A 21,763-nucleotide genomic window follows, 5' to 3' on the forward strand; every position below is an offset into this window, starting at 1 on the left:
TGGTCCTTGCGAATGAGCTAGCTGGGTACCCAGCTAGCTGACACATTAGCTAGCTGGGTACCCAGCTAGCTCATTCGCAAGGACCATTTTGCGAATGAACTAGCTGGGTACCCAACTAGTTCATTCGCAAAGATGACCTAGCTAGCTGGGTACCCAGCTAGTTCATTCGCAAGGATCATTTTGCGAATGAACTAGCTGGGTACCCAACTAGTTCATTCGCAAAGATGACCTAGCTAGCTGGGTACCCAGCTAGTTCATTCGCAAGGATCATTTTGCGAATGAACTAGCTGGGTACCCAACTAGTTCATTCGCAAAGATGACCTAGCTAGCTGGGTACCCAGCTAGTTCATTCGCAAGGATCATTTTGCGAATGAGCTAGTTGGGTACCCAGCTAGTTCATTCGCAAAGATGACCTAGCTAGCTGGGTACCCAGCTAGTTCATTCGCAAGGATCATTTTGCGAATGAGCTAGTTGGGTACCCAGCTAGTTCATTCGCAACCTGCGAATGAACTAGCTGGGATGAGTAGCAACGTCTGGGGGCGGACGTCTAGGGGCGTGGTACATGACGTAGCTGCTGGTATTTGCATTTCAATGATAGGGCACATTTGATTGGGTCATTCTGAAGTCTGGGGGCAGGGCTAGGCATACAGAAATACGCTACAGCCCTTTCCATGCACCCTGGTTCTGTTTATAGTCCCCAGCTCAACAAATTATGTGTTTTAAAATATGTTGCGACCTTGGATTGTTGTTAAAAACGGAGGGATACTAGCTAAGGTGTGCGGGAGTTGGCGTATATAAGTTGATTGCTTTAAAACGGAGAGAAATGTCGTATTTACGCTGTTTAAAACGGGCTGATGGACGAAAATCTTTGGTTTTAGCTAATATTATGCGTTTTAAAATATGTTGCGACCGTCGGATTGTTGTTAAAAACGCAGGGCTACTAGCTAAGGTGTGCGGGAGTTGGCGTATATAAGTTGATTGCTTTAAGAACGGAGAGAAATGGCGTATTTACGCTGTTTAAAACGGGCTGATGGACGAAAATCTTTGGTTTTAGCCTAACGTATGGGGTGGCGTTCAATTCGCGAGCGGGTAAGGGGCCTACGTAATGTTTAAAGAACAACATCTAAGGTTATGTGGAATTTACAAATCTAGATGTGAAGAAAGATTTTGAAAAGATGTTTTAATTTTCTTTTAAATTGGATAAGTTGCCGGTGAGGAATAGTTAAAGGACGTGGCGAGGAAAGATGACGTATATTCGCTTCCGGTTTGTGCGATGAGCTCTGGGTATCGTAGTTTTAGTGTTTAACGAAGACCACTACACTTCCGCGTTACATTGAAATCGGGGAGGAGATTGCGGGGGGAGCATATGAATGAATGTGGACGAGAGCCGTGATGTAAGTGGTTGCCGATACGGCTGTGGGGGTGCTAGAGACATGATCGAATAGACGTTTATGCGCCTCGCTCTCCTGAACACGGCGTGACCCATAACTAATCGATCAGAACTAAATCGGCAGAGAAAAAGCCCATTTTAAAGCACCTATTCCGCATGGACATGCGCAGAGTGCCCATGGAGTCTGGACGACGCGAGATGACGCTCGAATGAATGTGGACTGTTCTATCAGAGGGGGGAGCTTCGGTGGCCAATGTCCTTTCAGCCGAACAGGATAATGAAAAAATGATCCCACTAAATGGCCAGACGCGTCTTATGGCGACATCTACAATTACCTCATTGAGTCTCCAGGTAGACTAATGTTTATATTTAAGTGCAGCGGTCTGTAGCCACTTACATGACCATCGAAGCTCCCCCCTCTGATGGATATAAATATTGTCCACATTCATTCATAATCCAATGTACAGTGTTGTTTGTACAGTTGTACAGTGTCCCCCACCCACCCCTCCTACCCAACCCCCCCCCCCCCCCACTCCTACCCAACATATTGTTTTCTGAATGATATTTACTATTATAGATGTTGCATTAAGTTTAAGTAGAATTAACAATTCCCCCCCAAAATCTATCTACTTTCTCTAAATATCTCTCATGTATCTCTGTACATGTCAAAATACTTCCCAAAGGTCAGTGAATACCATGATCACAACACCAGAGGGAGCTCCACAAATCATGTAAAACCCAGATTCGGCTCAAACAAGGGACTAAACACGTTTAGCAATTATGCCACATCAATGTGGAACGCCCTACCCAAAGCTGTAAAGGAATGTGAATCACTACCCACTTTCAATAACACTCTCAAAAAACACCTACGGGAGACTGCAATTCGAAACTGGCCCCTACAAATGTCCTAACCCAGTTGTACAATAAATGACCAAGTATGGCTTTGTCAGTATTCCAATGTACAGTGTACAATGTGTGTCCCCCCCCCACCTCCAATGTACAGCCCCCACCCAACCTCCTCCAATGTAGTTTCTACGTCAAATACACTCTTTTTCTGGACACTTTTGTATCACAAACAGTACTGTATTTGCAAATCTGATATGTCATAAATGTATAGATGTACTGTCTATCTGTATGTCATATATGTTATGATGAATTGAAAATGGGGAACCCTGATGTAAACAAGACGAAAGTCTTTCTCTGGTCTGCAACCCCTTAACAATTGTATGTATTGAGCTGTACTGTACTGTACCCATTCTGCAATCTGTTAATAAACTTTTCAATCAATCAATCAATCAAGAGGCTCTATTGTTATGCCTTATTGCCCAACATTACAAAATTGATTATTCTTATTTATACTAACAATGACTAAATTCACACCATTCAAAAGTGTCATTATCACTGTTTTGTTTAGCTAGAATACCTGCACCACAATATAATTTGTGAATTATTAGCCCACTCACCCCCCACAGAGGTGATAAGAGGCATTGAGTTTCAAAAACACACAAATTATTCAAGAACATGCTTGTCAGAGGATGGTTTATTAATCCAGAAATTGTAAGAATTCTATTTACATGATCTATTATGCCAGTAATACTCTCAGTATTCATTCAGTGTACTCATGCATTCACAGGAATATTGTTAATTGTTCAATATATATATACAAAAAAAATGTAATTGTTTAATTTGGGTTAACCTTCTGTCGTGTGGCAGTGAAAGGGTTAAGTGGCACTTTGGTAATTCACATGTAAAATAGAGTGGTTATTTGTGCTTGACAGGTGAACGCCGAACGCTGCCTAGTCAAAGCAAGTCTGAAATAATGTGAAAAAGAGTTCCAGTAAAAGCATTGTAAAAAGTATTTTTTTTTGCTGTTTAAAATATATTTTTTCTTGACGTTTCTTTTTATGAAGGAGAGCATGGCGCTGTAATATTATTTAAAGGCACTTAATGCCACTGTAAAATTAAGTGGGAGTGTTGTAATATTATTTAAAGGGACTTGAATGCCATTGTAAAATTAAGTGAGAGTGTTGTAATACAGTACTTTTACCTTACCACTAGATGGCACTATCAGTCACTCTCTTTTTTTTTTTTGCTGCTTAGGCACTCTTTCGAAGTTGGTTTTCGGTTAGAGTTTGTCTTAGAGCATGGCGATAGAACGCCATGATATTCTGTACCCGCAAAAAGCTAAAACAAAAGGCTGGCTGTCACAAAACAGTCACATCTAGAGACCTCAAAACCTACTCTAGCGAGGCCTTTAACCTTGAACTGGAGAGCCTGGACTGGTCAGATGAGCTCAATGGTACACTGGTTGAAGAAACATGGCTTGGCTTCAAAACCAAATTCTCAACAATACTAAACAACATGGCCCCCCTAAGAACCACCAGGGTAAAAAATTGCGCTGAGCCGTGGATGCACACTGAAATACTGACCGTAAAAGTAAAAGTCAGTCAAAGCTTACCAAAAGCACAAGCAGTGAACTCCAAGCCCATGTGACTGAACTCAAACTAGAAAGAAACAGACTAAGAAATGACGTAAACTCCATGATAAAAACTGCAAAAAAAAATCATCAATGACAAAACTGAGGAAAACAAAAATAAACCACATGAACTTTTTAAATTACTCAATAATCAACTAGGCTGCAGTAAAAAACTTAAAATCAGGTTCTCAAACATAAACATAAAGACGGACAACACGCTCATCACAGACAAACTGGATGTAGCCAATTACTTAAACACTTTCTTCACAAACATAGCCACAACACTGATAAACAAACTACCCTCCCACTCAGGGCAGTAAGGGGTAGAACACATAGTAGCATACTACAAGAACCTAGGCGTCCACAAAGACGATTTCAAACTGGAAATGGTAACTATACAGATGAGGTACTCAAAAAACTGAGCGCCCTCCAACCGAACAAGGCCACTGGCCATGACAACATCCCCTCCAAATTCCTCAGAGACTCAGCAGCCGCCATCACCCCAGTCATCACACACATAATAAACCTCTCCATAAAACAGGGACACGTCCCCAAGGACTTCAAAATTGCGAGAGTAACACCCCTGCACAAAAAGGGCAGCAAATTAGACCCAGGCAACTACCGCCCTGTTTCTATCCTTACATCCATCTCGAAAGTCATGGAAAAAATAGTATACGAACAGGTCGAAAAGTACCTCGCGGATAAAAATCTAATCTACGAATTCCAATCTGGCTTCAGAACATCCCACTCCACTGACACATGCCTTCTCTATTTGAACGACCACATCAAGCAAGAGGTGGACGCGGGCAAATACTGCGGCATGGTCATGCTGGACCTACAAAAGGCCTTCGACACTGTCAATCACACCATTCTGATTGACAAGCTAAAAGCAATTGGTTTTGATAGTCTATCAGTGAGCTGGATGCAATCCTACCTGGAGGGGAGAGAGCAGATGGTGGAGGTAAACGGTACCCTACCCCCCCCCCCCTCACAGTAAGCTGTGGTGTTCCACAAGGAAGCATACTAGGTCTGCTACTGTTCCTAATTTATGCAAATGACATGTCGTCAGCTTGTGACTGCAACTTGTTCCTTTTTGCGGACGACTCAGCCCTGCTGGTCTCTGACAAGAACAAGTTACAGGTTGAAAAAACCCTCAGCTCAGAACTAGGCAAAATCTGCATATGGCTTGCCGACAACAAACTATCATTACACATGGGCAAAACAGAGTCCATTCTCTTCGGTTCAAATAACAAACTCAGCAAGACCGACGGCTTCTCAGTTACAGTGAAAATGGATTGAAAATGGGGGACCCTGATGTAAACAAGACGAAAGTCTTTCTCTGGTCTGCATCCCCTTAACAATTGTGTGTATTGAGCTGTACTGTATTGTACCCATTCTACAATCTGTTAATAAAGTTTTCAATCAATCAATCAATCAAAGCCACAAGCCCTCCCACCCACCCACCCCCTCCTAATGTACAGTCCCCTCCCCATCATATGTATATACTCTGTCAGGATCTAGGGGTAACAGTACTGTATATTTGAATACCGTTATGTCACAAATGTATCAGTACTAAATACCTATATGTCCCTATGCCATAAATGTCATGTATGTTGTGTATGTCATAAATGTCTATATGAATTGAAAATGGGGGACCCTGATGGAAACAAGACAAACGTCTTTCTCTGGTCTGCATCCCCTTAACAATTGTGTATTGAGCTGTACTGTACTGTACCCATTCTGCAATATGTTAATAAAATGTTCAATCAATCAATCAAAGTTTGTAGTCACTTGAACTGTGAATTCTAAAAGACAGACACTTCTAAAAGCACCCCTCCCCCAAAGACTAATGAATTGCGTCACCTCCCCCTCCCCTAAATCCCATTTGTCCAATCACATTCTATCACCGCTCAACTGTATGCAGCTTAACAATTGTCTGTCTATCGTCATATTTTTGGCCACAAGTGGCGCTGTTGCGAGTTTGTGGTGGCGCTGTTACAACATTTAGGAAATAGGAGCAGAGAAGAAGATCCCGATTTACAGAGCTAAGATCAACAAGTTAACGTTAGCGCCGCGGTTTGAAACTTTGAAGGTGAGTGTGTAAACTAGTCAATACGATCTTAAACATGTCACAACAGCAGTCAGTGTATATTTTCAACAATACGTTTGTTTACCAATAGGTTAAAGTGTTTTTGAGTTCGTGTTGGCTTGGCACTGTTTCAACATTTCGATTTAGGTGACTCGACTCAGTCTCGTGTTTTCTGCTACAGCTACAGCTTATCTATCATAATAACGTTACATGTATGGGAGTTTGCAAAGTTTAAATTGTATTAGCTGTTACATTAATACATTGTGTCCTCCTATCTATCTATCTCAAATCTCACTGTCTATCTGCTATGCTTTTATCTTTTACTCAAGTTTATTTGAAATCGAAGACACTCTGACGTCACGAGACCGCCGCCATCTTGGTATGAGGGTAACAAACTGATTTCTACCATCAAATGTGTAAACTGTTAATATGTACCTCAGTTGCGTGTGGGTCAATGAACACACTTGGGTTTATCAAACCGTGGGTTTAGTCTAGATGGAAATAGGGGTCCACGCGCACCCCCCGGAAATGTTTATGCCACCTGATTTTTCTTAATCCTTAAAGTGTCTACTTTCAGAGTCTGCCAGGTGCCAAGCTGAAATAATGTCCGAAAGGCTCAATTTTTAACCCTTTATTGCACCTAACACAAAACCGAAACATTAAAATTTGATGTAGCAAGACTCAAGAGGCATAATCTTTGAAGTAAACAACATACAGAGACAAATGAATGCATTTTCCCATACAATTCTGACCCTAGGAATTCAATGGAATGGTTATTTTTGACATTTTACAACATTTTGACTGTATTTCTGGACAAAAACAGCAAACAAATGCAAGAAATGCGTGTCTAACCAACTACATTTTTATTTTTCAAACGCATAGTGAATATTTGTTGACAATCAGTTTTTTTTTCAATCCTCCAACTGTTTATTTGGAAATTATATTGGGTACCAAGCTCAAATAATGTCCCAAAGGCTAGTTTTAACCCTTTATAGCACCTAACCCAAAAATCTAAAAATGAAAATATAATGTAGAAGAGTCATAACTTTTGAAGTAGACAACCAATACATTTACCTTTTCATGTCACTACCAACTTGCTGACCTAAACTACTCATCCTCATCGTCACTGAAGAGATCTTCTAATTCAATTTCTTCCATCTCCAGCTCTTCATCCTCATGCTCGTACTCTCCATCCACTTTACCCACAGACAAAGTTATTGTTGGCGTAATCGGTCACCTTGTCAAGGGCTGCATGCTCTTCTGACTCTGCTCTCTGAGCCAGTACCTCAACAAGAGAAGGAGGGAGGATGGGTCCAATTGCCCAGACCGGTTCCAACACCTCCTCTTCTCCTGTCTTCTCCCAGCCCATGCCTGGATCATGTGGTTTTGGGCTCTTGATTATTGCCTTGTCTGCTCTCTTATAGAAGGCTCGCTGGACATGTGGAATGAGACGGACCTTGGCAGGCGTTCCAGGTCTACTTTTGACTTGGAGTCCAGGACTTTGTCAGCGCCGACCATCTTTCTCATCATTTTCACCCGTACTGTGTCAACTGATGTCATCCGTGCTTGGCCATACATAATGCATGTGAAGCTCTCCATCTCCTCTTGAAGCTCATCAGTGACCATCCAGTCTGCACCAAGCTGCCTGAAAGCTTTGTGGAGTTTACGAGTCTTTTCCAGCTTCTTCAGGGGATTCACCTTGCATTTGCCTTTAAAAGCGCTGATACAGTCCTCCCCAGTAAAGTCGTAGAATCCCAGCAGTGTGCTACAGTAGTCGGGGCCCAGTAATTCCTCAGCAGCAGGGGTAAAGTTGGCATTCTTGGGGAATTTGGGGCCAACTCTTTTGAATGCCAGCTCTGGCAGCGTCTCGGGAGGCGTGATCTTAAGGCTTCTCATCTTGGATGACCTGTCATAGAGAGGAAGGGTCCTTTTCTTGGTGCTCACATGGCTCTCCTTCACTTCTTGAATCATGATTCCCCCGGCGCTGTTTACCACATTTGAACCATGAACGTTGGTGGTGATTCTGTTCAGGTTGTCCCACTCGCTGTGAAAAACAGTGTTTCCCTCGCCAGTGGTGATTTCAGGGGTCATGTTGGTGGACATCTCATCAAAAGTATTGGCCATGGCTGTCTCAAGTTCCATACTGAAGTCGTATGTCTCCGAGTGTCCTAGTCGTGAAAGGATGGTTGTGAGCTGTAAAGAATAAGATAAACAAATGTTTTTTTGTATCAATATCAAATACCTGTATGAAGCATAGTTGAGCAATGACAATGTAGGACCTCATAAGCAATAAGTTAGTTGATCACTCACCTGTTTGCTTCGATAGAGGTAGAGTGTGGCACACAGGAGGATGTGCTTTTGGAGTTTCACTTCACTTGCTGTTAGTTGCTGCTCGACACTAGGGCTGCACGATTTTGGGAAATAATCTAATTGCGATTTTTCGGACAGATATTGCGATTGCGATTATAATTTTTTTTAAGCAGCCCCACAGAGGTTTATTGTAAAATGCGGCTTGCATCTGGCCTACGCGGTGGGTCTGTTCGGGACACAGAGTCTGAACATTTTTCTTTTTACCTGGGAATCGATACCGGTACGGTACCCAACGGTACCTTTTTTTCCCTGTACTTTACTCTCCCTCTCTGAAGTAAACTTCACAACACACAATCTAAAACCCCTTACCTCCCTCTCCCAAACTGTTCCTACAACAATTTTTTTTATGTTGCATGATCATGTATATTTTGTATTATAATTTTTTTTGTGTTTAAATATCAACATTATCTGGCAATCCTCAGTAAATACTATCAAATGAGATATGAGACACGTGCACACACACACAGAAAAGGAGAATTGCTTAAATTATTTTAGAATACTTCAGCTAATGAAGTTAAATGTTTATTATCAACTATCCAGTTCGTTTTTATAGTGCAACGTTTTTCTACATTAATTGAACCAGTAGAGAGAGATGCCCCCACCCCCCCCCCACCCTTTCCTTACTCGGCTCAGATGTTTTCTCTGACTTGAGCAGGGTTAGCTAGGAACAGCTTTCTCAAGCTTCGCACCTTGGGCATGGAATGGGCTACAGGACCATTATCCACTTACACCCCAGTCTCTCTTGGTGAATTTAAATCTGTATTACATAACTTCCTACAAGAAGAATGTTGCTGCTTTCTGTAGTCGGGTCCCAACTGCAAAATTACTGTATTACCCTGTATTATACACTTTTACTATCATGTAGACTATTCTGCTTTGTTTTTGTGTTTACATGTGATGTATTGTATATTGTATACATGCACATTTATTATGTTCTTGTGTGATGTATCGCAAATTTTTATTGCTGTGTGATGTATTGCAAATGTTATTGCTGTCATCTTGGCCAGGTCTCCCTTGCAAAGGAGATCTTGTCTCTCAATGGGACTTCCTGCTTAAAATCTTATTTATTAAATTTTTTTTTAATTGCAGGCGATTTGATAATTGCATCATTACAAATTGCGATTTCGATAAAAAATTGATTAATCGTGCAGCCCTACTCGACACACATCTTGTGTAATCGAATAGACCAGCCTCTGCGTCTTCTCACACTTTTCTTCATCAAGTGTCCCAGTCACCACTGAGCTCAGAAATGGTACAAGATGCTCTGGGAGCAGTTCATCCATTTTCACAGCATCCAGCTTGTGTGCAGTTGGGGGCCATGGTAGCTCCTTTGACTCTTTGAATGCCTTTATAATGTGAGAATTGAGGGTGAGTGCTGCTTCTTGTAGTTAATCAGATGTTCCAAGTTTGTACGCACATTTAACTGCTTCATCTACAGTAATGCTTGAGCTGTATATAAGGTTCAACTCTAGAATATTCACTATGTGCTTTAAAAAATGAAAAGGTAGTTGGTCATACACACGTTTGGTCATTTCTTGCTGTTTTTGTCCAGAAATACTGTCAAAATGTTGTCAAATGTCAACAATAACCATCCCCTTGAATTCCTAGGATCAAAATTGTGTGGGAAAATGTATTTTCGCTCTGTAAGTCGTCTACCTCAAAAGTTATGCCTCTTCTACATTATATTTTCATTTAAAAAAAATTGGGTTAGGTGCTATAAAGGGTTCAAACTAGCCTTTGAGACATTATTTCAGCTTGGTACAAGTTCAAGTTCTTTAATAGTTGTCATACAGAAGTACAGAATACTTTCATACAAAATGCTTCTTACTGTTACGCTCCAGAGACTGTGCTAGACAAGATAGTATCAAATAACATAATAACATAATATAGCATGAATTTAGAAGAAGAAAATGAGGTCACAGTTGTTCGGTATAGACATATGTACAATGTTCTGAGTTACCATATAATATACAATACACAATACTATGCAGTGTACTAATGTACAGTACTATCTAGTGCAAAGCAGAAATGGGATGAGGTACAATTTTAGGTACAATTTACAGTAAGGTGTACGAGTTGTAGTGCAATCTTTCATCCATAAATATAAAGTGTGGGGAGTGGGTGCTACAGTGTGTTTGTTTAAAGTGGGTGTGTGCTATAAAGTGTGTGTAGTGGGTGCTACAGTGTGTTTGTTTAAAGTGAGTGTGTGCGTGTGGATGTGTGTGCTATGTGTGTTTGGTGGTTGTTGTTGTGTAGTGTTCATTCATTGTTCGTTTAGCAGCCTGATGGCCTGGGGATAGAAGCTACTTCTGAGTCTTTCTGTGCTCGCCTTGAGACTCCTGTATCGCTTGCCTGACGGCAGCAGTTCAAAGAGGCAGTTGTTCGGGTGGCTCGAGTCCTTAATAATTCTCTTAGCCTTCCCCTTGCAACGCTTGTAGTAAATGTTCTGGAGGGTGGGGAGCCCCCCTCCAATTGTGCGTTCGGCTGAACGTGTCACTCTTTGTAGTCTGCTTTGGTCTTTTGCAGTGCTATTCCCAAACCAGGAGGTGATGTTGCCGGTCAAGATGCTCTCTATTGTACATGAGTAGAAGTTCTTAAGGATCTTCTGGCTGACCTGGAACTTCCTTAGGCGCCTGAGGAAGTAGAGGCGTTGTCGTGCCTTCTTCACCACACTGTTAATGTGTATGGTCCATGTCAAGTCCTCGGATATGTGGGCTCCGAGGTACTTGAAGCTGTTGACTCTCTCAACCGGTGCCCCGTCGATGCTGAGGGGGCTGTAGTCCTTGACCCCCGACCTCCTGAAGTCCACAATCATCTCCTTTGTTTTGCTGACGTTCAGGGAGAGGCTGTTTTCCTGGCACCATCCCGCCAGGACCTTGACCTCTTCCAGGTAGGCCCTCTCGTCGTTGGCAGAGATCAGGCCCACCACCACTGTGTCGTCAGCAAATTTGACGATTGTATTGCTACTCCGCTGAGCCACACAGTCGTGTGTGTACAGGGAGTAGAGGAGGGGACTCAGAACACAGCCCTGGGGGGCCCCTATGTTGAGGGTGATGGATGAGGAGGTGCAGTTGCCTGCTCTCACCACCTGGGGTCTGCCAGTCAGGAAGTCCAAGACCCACTGGCAGAGGTCATAGCCCAAGCCCAGGTCCCTGAGCTTGGCTATGAGTATGGAGGGGACTATGGTATTGAATGCCGAGCTGTAGTCGATGAATAGCATTCTCACATAGTTCCCCTGCCTCTTGTCCAGGTGTGATGCTGCTGTGTGCAGCACATGGGATATGGCGTCCTCCGTGGACCTGTTGGGGCGGTATGCAAATTGCAGGGGGTCCATGTTGATGGGGAGGGAGGAGCAGATGTAGCCCTTTACTAGCTTCTCAAAGCACTTCATGGCTATGGAGGTGAGAGCTACAGGGCGGTAGTCGTTGAGGCAAGCAGGCTTGGATTTTTTGGGTACAGGGATAATAGTGGACTTCTTCAGGCAGGTGGGGATGACAGCCTGTTCTAAGGACAGGTTAAATATGTCAGTGAATACTGGGGCCAGTTGGTCGGCACAGACTTTTAGGACGCGGCCGGGGATGCCGTCCGGACCTGCTGCCTTCCTGATATTCACTTTTTTAAAGGTCCGCCTCACCTCATGCTCTGTTACCCTGAACACTGCGCCTCCATCAGCAGCCGACCCCCCCCCCCCATTGCCGAGGCTTGTGAGCTGGTGTTGTTATTACCAGCATCAAACCTCGCATAGAAGGTATTGAGGTCGTTTGCTAAGGAGATGTCACTGTTCAGTTTGAGGGAGGCGCCTTTGTAGTCTGTCATCGTTTTGAGCCCCTGCCACATAGCTCTAGAGTCAGCTTGTTCAAACTGGAGTTCAATTTTATCCCTGTAGCGCCGTTTGGCCTCTGACACTGTCCTCCTTACGTTGTGTTGCGCCACCTTGTGGTCATTCATGTTGCCTGCCACTAGGCCGTCATTGTATGCTTTGGTGCGCGCTCTCTCTCTCTCCAATATAATCTCAAAATAAACACTTGGAGGATTGAAAAAAAAAATTATTGTCACCAAATATTCACTCTATGCGTATTGTATTGTATTTTTTGTCCAGAAATACAGTCAAAATGTTGTCATGTCAAAAATAACCATCCCATTGAATTCCTACGGTCAGAATTGTATGGACAAATGTATTAATTTGTCTCCATGTTGTTTACTTCAAAGGTTATGCCTCTTGCTACATCACATTTTAATGTTTCGGTTTTGGGTTAGGTGCAATAAAGGGTTAAAAATGGAGCCTTTCGGACATTATTTCAGCTTGGCACCTGGCAGATTCTGAAAGTAGACACTTTAAGGATTAAGAAAAATCAGGTGGCATAAAAAGTTCCGGGGGGTGCGCGTGGACCCCTATTTCCATCTAGACTAGTTTATTTAACATCTAGTTGTGACGTGACGACAAGAGCAGGTTCACAGTAGCGAGGCAGTTTGTAAGCAGTAGTACTACAGGTACGGTGGCTCGTAGTAGACGATAGTCAAACTGGATAATCATTTAGCCAATGATCTACAAAATGCATGCGTTGAGCTCCGTTTTTATTACATGGAATTATAAACAAAAGGTCAAGAGCAATGTGTTTGGTTAGCAGACATGTCCAAAAAAGGACTAGAGGGAAGCTAAGCTTATTGATCCCTACCCCCTTACATTTATGTTTGTTCTTCCATTAATTTGACTAGATATAACATAATTTAGTATAGGGCTGGGCGATATGGAAAAAAATCATATCGCGATAACGATATGATAATTTTATTTTATTTCTCGATATCGATAATTATCGAATTGTTATAAGTATAACATTTTTTTTTTTTTTTTTTAACAACAGATGTTTGTTTATTTTGCAGAAATTCTTTGTCATTGCCGCCATCTTCAGTGTTACATCCCCTCACACTCCAGTTCTCAGGCTGCAGCTGGTTTAAAAGCTAAAGTAAACCGGCTTCTCTGCTGGCTGTGGCTCCAGAGGAGTTGAACAGTTCTGGCTCTGCTAGTTTATTTTCGATCTTTTGGCGCTTTTTTGGTGGACAAACCACCGCACTGTGACTCGTGACTGGAGTCTAGTTCTGCTAGCACACATAGCCTACTGTGTACAGATGGTTTCAAAATGTATTTTAAATTAGAAAGCAAACAAAATAAATGGACAAGAGAGAAATAAATCTGAATTTGGTCAGTATTGTCATTTGGACAAGCAAAGCCATTACTTTAAGTTGCAGGCAAGAAAGACAAGTCTGTCCACTGTCTCTGGTTTTAAAACTGCCCTGTTGCAGGTAAAAAAGGAAAAAAAAGATTTTTCGATTTTTTTTTATTTCGATATTCGATATCGATTATTAAAATATATCGCGATATTTATCGTTATCGTTATATCGCCCAGCCCTAATTTAGTATATTACAATATAGAATATACTTTTACTTATACCGGTATTTAAAAGAGAAAAATCAAATAAAATTGATTCACTTGACAGCAGTGAATATAGTACAGCACTACATAACACAATATAACATAACTTTGTTTATCCTCATTACTCATTTCTGTATTTCTCTAATGTGTGTTTTTTTTAGCTGCTTTTTAAATTGTGCTACATGTTTACTCAGTTTGATGTATTCAGGTAAATTATTCCACAACTTCACTCCACACACCGATATGCACATGCTTTTCAGCGTAGTGTGTACCATTTGTTGTTTAAGATTCCCTCTCCCTCTTAAGTTATATTCTCCTTCCCTGTCTCTGAACCATTTTTGAATGTTGCCTGGGATTAGTTTGTATCTGGCTTTGTATACAATGAGGGCAGTTTTTAAATCCACTAGATCCATACATTTCAATGCTTGTAGCTTTATAAATAAGTTATTAGTGTGTTCATAATATCCTACATTGTTGATTATTCTTATTGCTTTTTTTGCATGGTGCATATTGGCTGTAGAGTGCTTTTGTAGGTATTACCCCACACCTCCGCACAGTAGCTCATATAGTCATATACCATAGGAAGAGTGTACAGTACAGTGTATACAGTGTTTTTTGGTTTAGAATGTGCCTTATCTTGCATAAAACACCAACACTCCGTGCCAATTTAGTCCTGACATATTTGATATGAGGTTTCCAGTTGAGTTTGTTCACAGTATCCATAATTTCATTTTTATCAGTTTTTCTCAAGAAGATGGTACTTGTGTTTCGTTATATAAAATAATTAGAAACACCTCCCCCTTGTGGCGGGGTTATCTCCTCTGCCAGTTTACATTAACAAAGAATCTGTTGAATCTTTCTGCCACCTCATTTTTCTTACTTACTGACTTTCCCTCATCTATAAATTAATCTGGAAAGCCAGAACTGTTGATTTATTTCTTAGAATTGAGTTTCGAACCTGTCCATCTCACAACTGATGTCTCTACAGGTGTGTGTGCGTGTCGTGGTGGCTTGGGGCGCAGCGACACGAGAAGGCCTGAGCTCAGTGTTTTGGGCACATGTAGTGATGCAAGATATATCGGCCGCTGATATAATATCGGCCGATATGGCCGTTTCTTTACACATCGGTATCGGTCCGATATCAAGATTGGGCCGATATAAAAAATTATTATTATTTTTTTTACATGTTTTGGCCTTAAAGGGGAGATGAAGCGTTAAACAATATGAGCCTAGTTTGTTTGTTGTGTACCTTGGGTAAGACATGGTCCTATAATCAAATGTGAAATCCTGCTTATTTGTCTGAAAACTCGTATTCAATTTAATATTTAATATATTTATTATTGTTGTGAGAGTAAGAATGCTTAAGTGCCTGTAGTAAACTGTGCCGTACTGTGTTTAAGCCAGAGCAGCAGACGGAGGACCTGTTGGTTCTGACCGAGTCCTGGTTCTGCCTGCTGTCCCACCAGCCCATAGACATGTTCCGGGGAAATCAGCACACAGCCTGAGCTGCACTGTGGGGCGATGAGCATATTCACTGAGTACTGAGCACAATGTTGCCACTGTCTCCTCCATAGACATATATAAAGACTAGATGACTCACTGGCCAAGTTAGTAGACAACATTGTCCTAATAAATTAAATGAGTCATATAAATCTTCAATCGCAGCAGGGACCTCAACAGGGGCCGCACCATTGTGCAGGGCTGGGGGTTTTCAGCACATTTTATTATCATAAAATGTGTTTCTTGATATGAAAATGTGCTTCTTGATATGAAAAGTATCTGACTGATGCACCTAAATTATGTATTTCTGTTTGTCTCAGGTGATGTGATTACTCAACAGTTTGGGGACTTTCTGTCTGTTGAAGCAAGAGATAACGGCTTCCTCGCCTACGGGAAGGCTGGGTCCTGGTCCTGGCCCAGCTCATCACAAAATCCAACACCCTCAGGAAGCGCCAGAGAAAAGATGGTGGAACTAAAAATAGTTGAAGCAGAATTGGAGAAGAGGGCCATAGAACTGCGATACATGCCCCCCACATGACATTATATACATTGGAGAGTATATACATTTGAGGGGGAAGAAACTGTACATTGGAGGAGGTGGGGGTTGAGTAGGTGGGGCGGGGGGGGGGGGGGGGGGGTAACTGTTCATTGGAGGGGGTTGGGTTATAGTCCAGTCATTATAGGCCAGAATTAGGCTAAACCTAGGACAAATTGCAACATTAGCAAACTCAACTGATTTTGTATCCTCAATATGTCTTTAGTGAGAGAAAAAAAGTCCCAAGGAATCCCATCATGGGAAATGTGTTTTTTTTCAATGTTTTGTTACCCCTATAGTCCAGTCATTATAGGCCAGAATTAGGCTAAACCTAGGACAAATTGCAACATTAGCAAACTCCCTCAATATGTCTTTAGTGAGAGAAAAAAAGTCCCAAGGAATCCCATCATGGGAAATGTGTTTTTTTTCAATGTACTTGATTGCTGGCAGGATCACTGACGACACTGTCTTTCAGAGATTGTGACGCGTTCAAATTTTGAGGTAGCTCAAAAGTAAAGATACCATTTGATTCTAGACAACCTCGGGTTTCCAATGAGACCAACCATGTCATGTTACCTCATTGGAAAGGGGGCTACATACCTAATTATTCAAAGTTAAGATGATTTTTTTTGGGGAGGGAAATATGGCCATCACCATTTTTCAAATGGTCCCTTGGCCTTCTACCTCAATATATGTTAATGAAATGGGTTACATGGGTACCTACAAGCCTCCCCTATACAGACATACCAAATTTATGTTAAGCCCATGTAGTTTTGTGCAAGAATCATGTAGTGTTTTGCATGCTGTACAAATATGTAGTTTCCGCCTATTATAAAAACCCCCATCTCCATGGACCTATCCCCACGGACATAAACCCTTGAGCCCCATCCTCGTGGACTGAGCTCCACAGAGCCTATCTACTAATATTCCAAGAAGAAAAAAATTTCTTTATCAAATGTTTTGATTAGTTCTAGCGTGTATGCTTATTGGTGCATATCAAATAAGATAATGTGTGATTTGCATGAGTAAACAGAATAATTCAATGAAGTTGTGATTGACTTTTTTTCTTGTCTTTGTGTGTGTAATCAGCTTGTGAGTTTTTATAGTGATATCTAAAAGTAAAATTTTCACCACTGTTATAATCGATATGAACATATATAGGTCGTTTTCAAAACTTTCCCATGATGGGATTCCTTGGGAGTTTTTTTCCCTTACTAAGGACATAATGAGGATACAAAATCAGTTGAGTTTGCTACTGTTGCAATTTGTCCTAGGTTTTTTCATATAATGACTGGACTATTAGGACATTTACAGAGGCCAGTTTCGAATTGCCGCCTCCAGTAGGTTCTCCTTGAGAGTGGTTTTGAAAGTGGGTAGTGATTCACATTCCTTTACAGCTGTGGGTAGGGCGTTCCACATTGATGTGGCATAATGTTTGTTTGTTATGTTTTAATAAACATCTTTGGACCATGTGTAAATTTTTTATTCAAATACAAAAGTCTGGTGCAAATTTCGCTTGAATACGCTCATTGGAAATACATTTACTGAACAAAATGTTGATGTGTTCAATAATTATTTCCCCCACTGTACACTGCTATCATACATAGTTATATGGGTTATATGCAGGTGTATAAGTAGGTATATAGAATTATTATGGTTATATATGCTGTAAATATAAATTAATACTCTTGATTCCAGTCCAGTTCTGCTTGTGGAGCAGACCTCAATCACACTAATCTGTAAATTCAACTAAATTTATTTATTTAATAAACATTTATATGTAAACATGCCAGATTGTAGCTATAAACTCATTTCCATCTACAAACTTTAACACACTTGGGTGGTTACTGTATAAAGTAGTAAGTCACTGGATGGTAACCTGGTTACTGTATTATTAAAAACGGTAAGTCACTATGGTGAATATTAGGGATGTCCGATATTATCGGCCGATATCGGCAGTAAAATGTGATATCGGTAACATTTTTTTTTTTTTTTTTTACATTTATTTAACCTTTATTTACCCTGGCAAGCAAGTAAGAACCAATTCTTATTTGATTTATTGTCAAAAGTATGCATGTTGGTTTAATTCAACAACAAGAGATATGTAATGTTAATTTTTACTTTTTTAATTATCATATTTTGCACAGATAATGCTTACATTTAGAAAGCCTTTTGAATGCATCCAGTGAAATTATTAATTACCTGAAATTATTCAGTTTTTTTGGGGGGAAACCCTGCATATATCGGTATCGGTTGATATCGGTATCGAAATTAAGAGTTGGACAATATCGGAATATCGGTATCGGTAAAAAAGCCGATATCGAGCATACCTAGTGAATATAAAACGTTAAGTGGATGGTTACTGTATAAACGGTTTCCATCTAGTCCCTTTGCAGGTTGATGTGAACACAAAACATGCAAAGAACATGCAATACAAAGATAATAAACGTACATACTAATTGTGTAGTAGTTAGTTATTATTGTATTAATATTCTACAGTATCGGCAGATCGCTGCCATCTCAAATGAATCTTCTGTACATCCCTGCAAGAAAGCCATTGAGAATATATATAGTGTGTTATTTAATTTCTTTAATCCATATGTGTTGTCTGGAAGCACTTTGCCGTATTCTATTATAATATTTTTTTTGTTTGTGTTGTATGTTACATACGTCTGGTGGCAATCAATTTCCCCATTTGGTGATTAATAAAGTATATTCTCTCAAATCATTTTCAATTCTCCGTTTTCTATCAACAAATCTCGCATATCCTTGTCAGACAGATTGCCATACATTCTAACAACTTCAGCCATTTCTCTACTATACTACTGTAACGTTGAATCTTGAGACGCAACTATATTTGAACGGAACTGCAAACTTGAACCACGGCCGCTGTCCGCCCCGCCCCCAGACTTCAGAATGACCCAATCAAATGCGCTCTGTCATTGAAATGCAAATACCAGCATCTGCGTCATGTACCACGCCCCTAGACGTCCGCCCCCAGACGTTGCTACTCATCCCAGCTAGTTCATTCGCAGGTTGCGAATGAACTAGCTGGGTACCCAACTAGTTCATTCGCAGGTTGCGAATGAACTAGCTGGGTACCCAACTAGCTCATTCGCAAAATGATCCTTGCGAATGAACTAGCTGGGTACCCAGCTAGCTAGGTCATCTTTGCGAATGAACTAGTTGGGTACCCAGCTAGTTCATTCGCAAAATGATCCTTGCGAATGAACTAGCTGGGTACCCAGCTAGCTAGGTCATCTTTGCGAATGAACTAGTTGGGTACCCAGCTAGTTCATTCGCAAAATGATCCTTGCGAATGAACTAGCTGGGTACCCAGCTAGCTAGGTCATCTTTGCGAATGAACTAGTTGGGTACCCAGCTAGTTCATTCGCAAAATGATCCTTGCGAATGAACTAGCTGGGTACCCAGCTAGCTAGGTCATCTTTGCGAATGAACTAGTTGGGTACCCAGCTAGTTCATTCGCAAAATGGTCCTTGCGAATGAGCTAGCTGGGTACCCAGCTAGCTAATGTGTCAGCTAGCTGGGTACCCAGCTAGCTCATTCGCAAGGACCATTTTGCGAATGAGCTAGCTACTAGCTGAGGTAAAATTTGGTGTAAAGCCTATGGGACAAAGCCGGCTAGTTAACTAGCTAAGACACGTGCTACCTAGCTAGCTGGGTACCCAGCTAGCTGACACATTTGCAACCTAGGTAGTGAGCTAGCTCATTCGCAAATGTGTCTTTGCGAATGAGCTAGCTAGGTACCCAGCTAGCTAGGTCATCTTTGCGAATGAGCTAGTTGGGTACCCAACTAGCTCATTCGCAAAATGATCCTTGCGAATGAACTAGCTGGGTACCCAGCTAGCTAGGTCATCTTTGCGAATGAACTAGTTGGGTACCCAACTAGCTCATTCGCAAAATGATTCTTGCGAATGAACTAGCTGGGTACCCAGCTAGCTAGGTCATCTTTGCGAATGAACTAGTTGGGTACCCAGCTAGTTCATTCGCAAAATGATCCTTGCGAATGAACTAGCTAGGTACCCAGCTAGTTCATTCGCAAAGACACATTAGCTAGCTGGGTACCCAGCTAGCTAGGTCATCTTTGCGAATGAGCTAGTTGGGTACCCAGCTAGTTCATTCGCAACCTGCGAATGAACTAGTTGGGTACCCAGCTAGTTCATTCGCAACCTGCGAATGAACTAGCTGAGATGAGTAGCAACGTCTGGGGGCGGACGTCTAGGGGCGTGGTACATGACGCAGATGCTGGTATTTGCATTTCAATGACTTGATTGATTGATTGATTGATTGATTGATTGATTGATTGATTGATTGATTGAAAAGTTTATTAACAGATTGCAGAATGGGTACAGTACAGTACAGCTCAATACATACAATTGTTAAGGGGATGCAGACCAGAGAAAGACTTTCGTCTTGTTTACATCAGGGTCCCCCATTTTCAATTCATCATAACATCATAACATCATAATAACATAACATCATAACATTCATTTAACGTTATGCAGTGTTTGTGAATGTTAAATGTGGGGAATGTTTGTGCTGCTGTGACACATTAAGCCTTGGCTCACCCTTGAGTTACCATATTGTGCTTCCTTTATGTTAATAAATATCATTTTTGTTTACAAACCTGGTCATTTTGAGTTACCATATTGTGCTTCCTTTATGTTAATAAATATCATTTTTGTTTACAAACCTGGTCATTTCTGTCAACCAATGAGCTGACAGAACCACCCTCCACCCCCAAACACCCTCTGCTCCGCCCCAAAACAGCCCTCCGGTCCACCCCCAAACACCCTCCGCCCCCAAACACCATCAGCTAGCTGGTTAACCAACTAGCTCATTCCCAAAATGGTCCTTGCGAATGAGCTAGCTAGCTACCCAGCTAGTTGATTCGCAAGGACAACCTAGCTAGCTGGGTACCCAGCTAGCTCATTCGCAAAGACATATCTGCAACCTAGGTAGTGAGCTAGCTCATTCGCGAATGTGTCTTTGTGATTGAACTAGCTGGGTACCCAGCTAGCTAGGTCATCTTTGCGAATGAGCTAGTTGGGTACCCAGCTAGTTCATTCGCAAAATTGTCCTTGTGAATGAGCTAGCTAGGTACCCAGCTAGCTAGAAAATGGGAATAAATGTTAAAACGGCTTGCCATAGTAGTAGTAGTAGTAGTAGTAGTAGTAGTAGTAGTAGTAGTAATAGTAGTAGTAGTAGTAATAGTAGTAGTAGTAGTAGTAGTAGTAGTAGTAGTAGTAGTAGTAGTACAGTAGTAGTAGTAGTAGTAGTAGTAGTAGTAGTAGTAGTAGTAGTAGTAGTAGTAGTAGTAGTAGTAGTAGTAGTAGTAGTAGCAGTAGTAGTAGTAGTAGTAGTAGTAGTAGTAGTAGTAGTAGTACAGTAGTAGTAGTAGTAGTAGTAGTAGTAGTAGTAGTAGTAGTAGTAGTAGTAGTAGCAGTAGTAGTAGTAGTAGTAGTAGTAGTAGTAGTAGTAGTAGTAGTAGTAGTAGTAGTAGTAGTAGTAGTAGTAGTAGTAGTAGTAGTAGTAGTAGTAGTACCCCTGGGGAAGTCAAACCCACAACCCTGACTGTTGGCCAGCATCGCACCACAGCCCCAATGAGCCGTACACGACCTATGAGGAATCCCATTCCAGCTGAATAATGACTCTGCCGGGGCTATTAGGCGTTGTGTGGTCGTGTCAGTCGGGGGACAGGGTTAGCATTGTACGCTAGCGCCACTTAACAAAGAAGGAATGAAAAACCCTCCGCTAATATCCTCTGATTCTCCTTAAGGCCACCGCGTCCCATTATGCAAGACCTGCTCTAATCGTCCTTGTGCAATCTGCGGGTTGCCATGGCGATACCCAGGCCAACATGTCCCTCAGACAAGTGGGGCTTTTGAATGGGAAGCACTCAGCATTCAGGAGAAACGGGGGAGACTGTGCTTCCTGACTTCCTACAGAG

General features: G+C 41.5%; 1 protein-coding gene and 1 long non-coding RNA gene across 3 annotated transcripts in view; one reads left to right on the plus strand and one right to left on the minus strand.

Annotated features, from left to right (window-relative positions):
• LOC311244499 (ankyrin-3-like) overlaps positions 1–21,763 on the minus strand; it is a gene marked incomplete at both ends in the record, with an annotated part of 104,277 nt that overhangs the window by 25,092 nt on the left and 57,422 nt on the right. The window lies entirely within an intron of this gene.
• On the plus strand, positions 5,875–15,721 carry LOC311229876. Of its 2 annotated transcripts, none has more exons than XR_014619763.1 (3): positions 5,875–5,958; positions 6,285–6,342; positions 15,578–15,721. It is a non-coding gene; the product is annotated as an uncharacterized lncRNA (long non-coding RNA). The 2 variants fall into 2 exon arrangements; XR_014619764.1 differs by having other exon boundaries at positions 6,285–6,334.

This window comes from Notolepis coatsorum, assembly GCF_963971535.1.
Source record: "Notolepis coatsorum genome assembly, chromosome: 1".
In the NCBI taxonomy this organism is placed as follows: Eukaryota; Metazoa; Chordata; class Actinopteri; order Aulopiformes; family Paralepididae; genus Notolepis; species Notolepis coatsorum.